The 6,431-nt window shown below is 35.7% G+C and overlaps 1 non-coding gene across 1 annotated transcript; it reads left to right on the plus strand.

Annotated features, from left to right (window-relative positions):
* The first annotated feature begins 1,300 nt into the window (after positions 1–1,300).
* On the plus strand, positions 1,301–1,374 carry TRNAM-CAU. The gene has a single exon. It is a non-coding gene; the product is annotated as a tRNA-Met (tRNA).
* The last annotated feature ends 5,057 nt before the right edge of the window (positions 1,375–6,431 follow it).

The following is a 6,431-nucleotide window of genomic DNA, read 5'->3' on the forward strand; positions in this document are numbered from 1 at the left end:
TAACCAAAATACGATTCGGGCGGATTATTCCCCAACTAGGGAATAAAAGGAAGAGATCTTGGCGGAATTTCCACATATGAAATTGAGTACAATTTTGCAACGAGATAGCCCCTCTCGAGAAGAGATGGGAAACATGCTCATGTTGTTTGAAGAAAACCCCCGCTTCAATTGGTCTTTTTTCACGAAAAGCAGACATAAGATAAGAAATCCAGTCTTTCGCTAATCTTTCCAATAAAATAGGATCAGCCAATTTCCAATCATGGTCCTTGTGGGTCGAATCATCATCCATATAATATACAAAAAGAAACTCCAGAGATTTGCTATCTTTCTCTTTGAATAAGATCTCAATTTCGGCGACGGTTTCATTAGATATCTTACAACTAGAATTCCTCTTTGTTATTGAGAGAACCCCAGTACTCTCTTTCCGATTCAGGAAAGAACTCTCAGAGATCTTTTTTCCTTTTGGAAGATACAGGAGCGAAACAATCAACCTATTGATATTGGAAGACCCAACAGCTTCTTCCAATCGATCATTTCTGGGTCCAGTGGAATTCATAGGTATAGGAAGAAACCCTGTCAAATATAGGTTTTTTCTTTCGACCATATTTCGATTGTTAATACGATATATAAGTACCGCTACTACAAAGAGTATTACTCCCCTGATCGTGAAAGATCGATTGCTTGTTGAACCCTGGAAATTGCGTGAAAGTAGAATACTAAAAATTCGTGGGTCAAAGAGTTTTAGAAAACGTTCTTGGTGGAAAAAAATGTGAATAAAGGATCCCACTGAATTGAATTGGGTCCACGAATCTAAGAAATAGTGAGAATTCTTTATCTCTCTCATTATCTCTCTCAATTCGAAAATACAGAACTTGATTTGTCTTTTTTGCACCTTGATTTGTCTTTTTTGCATTAGGTTCACCCCCGAGATTTCATCTCATTTTGATTTTGATTCTTCTTTTATGTTATTTTAATTTAAATGATTTTATGTTATTTTCATTTGACTTATTTTATGTTATTTTAATTTAAATGATTTTATGTTATTTTCATTTGATTCTTCTTTTATGTTATTTAATTTAAATGATTTTTATTTTCATTTGATTCTTCTTTTATGTTATTTTAATTTAAATGATTTTATGTTATTTTCATTTGACTTATTTTATGTTATTTTAATTTAAATGATTTTATGTTATTTTCATTTGACCTCTTTTATGTTATTTTAATTTAAATGATTTTATGTTATTTTCATTTGACTTATTTTTTATATTGGATTGGCACCGTGGACAAGGGTCCCTGTTAAGCATCCATGGCTGAGTGGTGAAAGCGCCCAACTCATAATTGGCGAAGTCGTAGGTTCAATTCCTACTGGATGCACGCAATCAGGACCTTGGAATCTCATCCATACATAACGAATTGATGTCACATAACACAATTCAGATCCATATCATAACATATCTATCTATATCATATATTTTTTTTAATAGATAAATTCCGCCAAGATCTCTTCCTTTTATTCCCTAGTTGGGGGAATAATCCGCCCGAATCGTATTTTTGGTTAGGCAATGTGTGGTTGGGAAAGAAGGATCGGTTTTTTAGCAAGGTACGGAATGTATGGTCAAATATTCAATATGATTCCACAAGGTCTAGTTTCGTTCAAGTAACGGATTCTAGCCAACTGAAAGGATCCTCTGATCAATCCAGAGATCATTTGGATTCCAATCATTTGGATTCCATTAGTAATGAGGATTCGGAATATCGCACATTGATCAATCAAAGAGAGATTCAACAACTAGAAGAAAGATCGATTCCCTGGGATCCTTCCTTTCTTCAAACGGAACGAAAAGAGATAGAATCAGACCGATTCCCGAAAAACCTTTCTGGATATTCCTCAATGTCCCAGCTATTCACGGAACGCGAGAAACCGATGATTAATCATCTGTTTCCGGAAGAAATGGAAGAATTTCTTGGGAATGCTACAAGATCCGTTCGTTCTTTTTTCTCTGATAGATGGTCAGAACTTCATCTGGGTTCGAATCCTACTGAGAGGTCCACTAGAGAGCAGAAATTGTTGAAGAAACATCTTTCTTTTGTCCGGCGATCAGAAAATAAAGAAATGATTCATTTATTCAAAATCATTACGTATTTACAAAATACTGTCTCAATTCATTCTATTTCATTAGATCCGGGATGTGATATGGTTCCGAAGGATGACCCGGATCTGGACAGTTCCAATAAGATTTCATTCTTTAACAAAAATCCATTTTTTGATTTCTTTCACCGATTCCATGAACGGAACAGGGGAGGATACGCGTTACACCACGATTTTGAATCAGAAGAGAGATTGCAAGAAATGGCAGATCTATTTACTCTATCAATAACCGAGCCGGATCTGGTGTATCATAAGGGATTTTCTTTTTCTATTGATTCGTACGGATTGGATCAAAAAAAATTCTTGAATGAGGTATTCAACACCGGGGCTGAATCGAAAAAGAAATCTTTATTGGTTCTGTCTCCTGTTCTTTTTCGTTATGAGGAGAATGAATATTTTTTTCGAAGGATCAGACAAAAACGGGTCTGGATCTCCTGCGGGAATGGTTTGGGAGATCTAAAGCAAAAAATGGTGGTATTTGCTAGCAATAACATAATGGAAGCAGTCAATCAATATAGATTGATCCGAAATCTGATTCAAATCCAATATAATAGGTACATAAGAAGTGTATTGAATCGATTCTTTTTAATGAATAGATCCGATCGCAACTTCGAATATGGAATTCAAAGGGATCAAAAAGGAAAGGATACTCTCAGTCATAGAACTCTAATGAAATATATGATCAAACAAGATTATGCATATATATACAAATGGTCCAATGGGAGCAAGAATTGCCAGGAACATTTGGAACATTTCCTTTCTGAGCAGAAAAGCTGTTTTCAAGTGCATTTTCAAGTGCAAAAGAGCCGTTTTCAAGTAATGTTTGATCAATTACGTATTTATACACGTATTCGTATTAATCAATTTTTGATGAATTATTCTGAGGTTTGCAAGAAATTCGAAAAAGATGTGTATAAGTTGCTTACTTTCTTTTTGCCCAAGTGGTCCAGGTCACTTCGTTTCTTTTTCCTTTTCCCCCAGTCACTTCGTTTTTTGGGCAAGTCACTTCGTTTTTTGGCCAAGTTGCTTTTCTTTTTGTCTAATTCACTTTCTTTTCCTTTTTCCTGTGTAAGTTTTGGGAATACCCCCATTCATAGGTCCGAAATCAACATCTATGAATTGAAAGGTCCGAATGATAAACTCTGCAATCAGTTGTTAGAATCGATAGGTTTTCAAATTGTTCATTTGAAAAAATTGAACCCCTTCTTACTGGCTGATGATGGTACTTCGAAATTCTTGATCAATGGAGGAACAATATCACCATTTTTGTTCAATAAGATACCAAAGCGGATGATTGACTCATTCCATACTAGAACTAATCGCAGGAAATCCTTTGATAACAAAGATTCCTATTTCTCAATGATATTCTACGATCAAGACAATTGGCTGAATCCCGGGAAACCATTTCACAGAAGTTCATTGATATCCTCTTTTTATAAAGCAAATCGACTTCGATTCTTGAATAATCCGCATCACTTCTGCTTCTATTGTAACAAAAGATTCCCTTTTTCTGTGGAAAAGGCTCGTAATAATAATTCATATTTTCTATATGGGCAATTTCTCAATATCTTGTTCCTTCGCAAGAAAAGATTTTCTTTGTGCGTTGGTAAAAAAAAACATGTTTTTGGGGGGAGAACTACTATTTCACCAATCGAGTCACAAGTATCTAACATATTCATACCTAACGATTTTCCACAAAGTGGTGACGAAAGGTATAACTTGGACAAATCTTTTCATTTTCTAAGTCGACCCGATCCATTCGTTCGTAGAGCTATTTATTCGATCGTAGACACTTCTGGAAACCCTCTAACAGAGGGACAAATTGGCAATTTTGAAAGAACTTATTGTCAACCTCTTTCAGATATGAATCTATCTGATTCAGAAGGAAAGAACCTTCATGAGTGTCCCAATTTCAATTCAAATATAGGTTTGATTCACATTCCATGTTCTGAGAAAGATTTCCCATCCGAAAAAAGGAAAAAACAGAGTCTTTGTCTAAAGAAATGCGTTGGGGTTCAGAAAGGGCGGATGTATACAACCTTTCAACGAGATAGTGCTTTTTCAATTCTCTCAAAAAAATGGAATCTATTCCAAACATATATGCCAAGCTTCTTTACTTCGACAGGGTACAAATATCTAAATTCGATATTTTTAGATACTTTTTCAGACCTATTGTCAATACTAAGTAGCAGTGTATCCATTTTTCATGATATTATGGGTATATCGTGGCGAATTCTTCAGACAAAATTGTGGAAGATGCAATTTTTTCTCAGAAGTGAGATCTCGAGTAAATGGTTACATAATCTTCTGTCCAAAGAAATGATTCATCGAAATAAAAAGAATAAGTCGTCGTTGATATCGACACATCTGAGATCGCCAAATGTTTGGGAATTCCTCTATTCAATCCTTTTCCTTGTTCTTGTTGCTGGATATCTCGTTCTTATACATCTTTTCTTTGTTTCCCAGACCTTTAGTGAGTTACAGACAGAGTTCGAAAAGGTCAAATCTTTGATGATTCCCTCATCAATGATTGAGATTGAGTTGCGAAAACTTCTAGATAAGTATCCTACGTCTGAACCGAATTCTTTCTGGTTAAAGAATCTCTTTCTATTTCCCATCAATCGAATCGCTTTTTCTATAAATACGAGACATCTAAGTCATACAAGTAAAGAGATCTATTCATTGATAAGAAAAAGAAAAAACGTGAACGGGGATTGGATTGATGATAAAATAGAATCCTGGGTCGCGAACAGTGATTCGATTCATGAGGAAGAAAGAAAATTCTTGGTTCAGCTCTCCGCCTTAACGACAGAAAAAAGAATTCTATTGAGTCTGACTCATAGTGATCATTTATCAAAGAATGACTCTGGTTATCAAATGATTGAACAACCGGGAGCAATTTACTTACGATACTTGGTTGACATTCATCAAAAGCATCTAATGAATTATGAGTTCAATATATCCTGTTTAGCAGAAAGACGGATATTCCTTGCTCATTATCAGACAATCACTTATTCACAAACTTCGTCTGGGGCTAATAGTTTTCATTTCCCATCTCATGGAAAACCTTTTTCGCTCCGCTTAGCCTTATCCCCCTCTAGGGGTATTTTAGTGATAGGTTCTATAGGAACTGGACGATCCTATTTGGTCAAATACCTAGCGACAAACTCCTATGTTCCTTTCATTACGGTATTTCTTAACAAGTTACTGGATAAGAAGCCTAAATTTATTGCTGATATCGATATTGATGATAGTGACAATATTGATGCTAGTGACGATATCGATATTGATGATAGTGACAATATTGATGCTAGTGACGATATCGATCGTGACCTTGATACGGAGCTGGAACTGCTAACTTGGATGAATGCGCTAACTATGGATAAGGAGATGATGGCGGAAATAAACCGATTGTCTATCACCCTTCAATTCGAATTAGCAAGAGCAATGTCTCCTTGCATAATATGGATCCCAAACATTCATGATCTGGATGTGAATGAGTCGAATTACTTATCCCTCGGTCTATTAGTGAACCATCTCTCCAGGGATTGTGAAAGATGTTCTACTAGAAATATTCTTGTTATTGCTTCGACTCATATTCCCCAAAAAGTGGATCCCGCTCTCATAGCTCCGAACAAATTCAATACGTGCATTAAGTTACGAAGGCTTCTTATTCCACAACAACGAAAGTACTTTTTCACTCTTTCATATACTAGGGGATTTCACTTGGAAAAGAAAATGTTCCATACTAACGGATTCGGGTCCATAACCATGGGGCCCAATGCACGAGATCTTGTAGCACTTACCAATGAGGTCCTATCGATTAGTATTACACAGAAGAAATCAATTATAGACACTAATACAATTAGATCCGCTCTTCATAGACAAACTTGGGATTTGCGATCCCAGGTAAGATCGGTTCAGGATCATGGGATCCTTTTCTATCAGATAGGAAGGGCTGTAGCACAAAATGTACTTCTAAGTAATTGTCCCATAGATCCTATATCTATCTATCTGAAGAAGAAATTATGTAACGAAGAAAAAAAAAAAAAAAAAGAGTTATAATGTTTTACCTGCTTGGTCTTGGTAGCTTTGGAGGTGATTGATGATACACTTGAGAGCTTAGGAATGTCTTGATGGTGAAGTGAAGATGGTAGGAGGATATTTATACAAAAAATTTGGGTTTTTTGAGAAAGTGGGTTGATCCAAAAAGGCTAATGGGTCATGTAAGAAGCAAAGTAGCTTGGAAGACTACTAGTGGGAGCATTGTTCTTGGCAAGTC

This window comes from Ipomoea triloba, chromosome 12, assembly GCF_003576645.1.
Source record: "Ipomoea triloba cultivar NCNSP0323 chromosome 12, ASM357664v1".
In the NCBI taxonomy this organism is placed as follows: domain Eukaryota; kingdom Viridiplantae; phylum Streptophyta; class Magnoliopsida; order Solanales; family Convolvulaceae; genus Ipomoea; species Ipomoea triloba.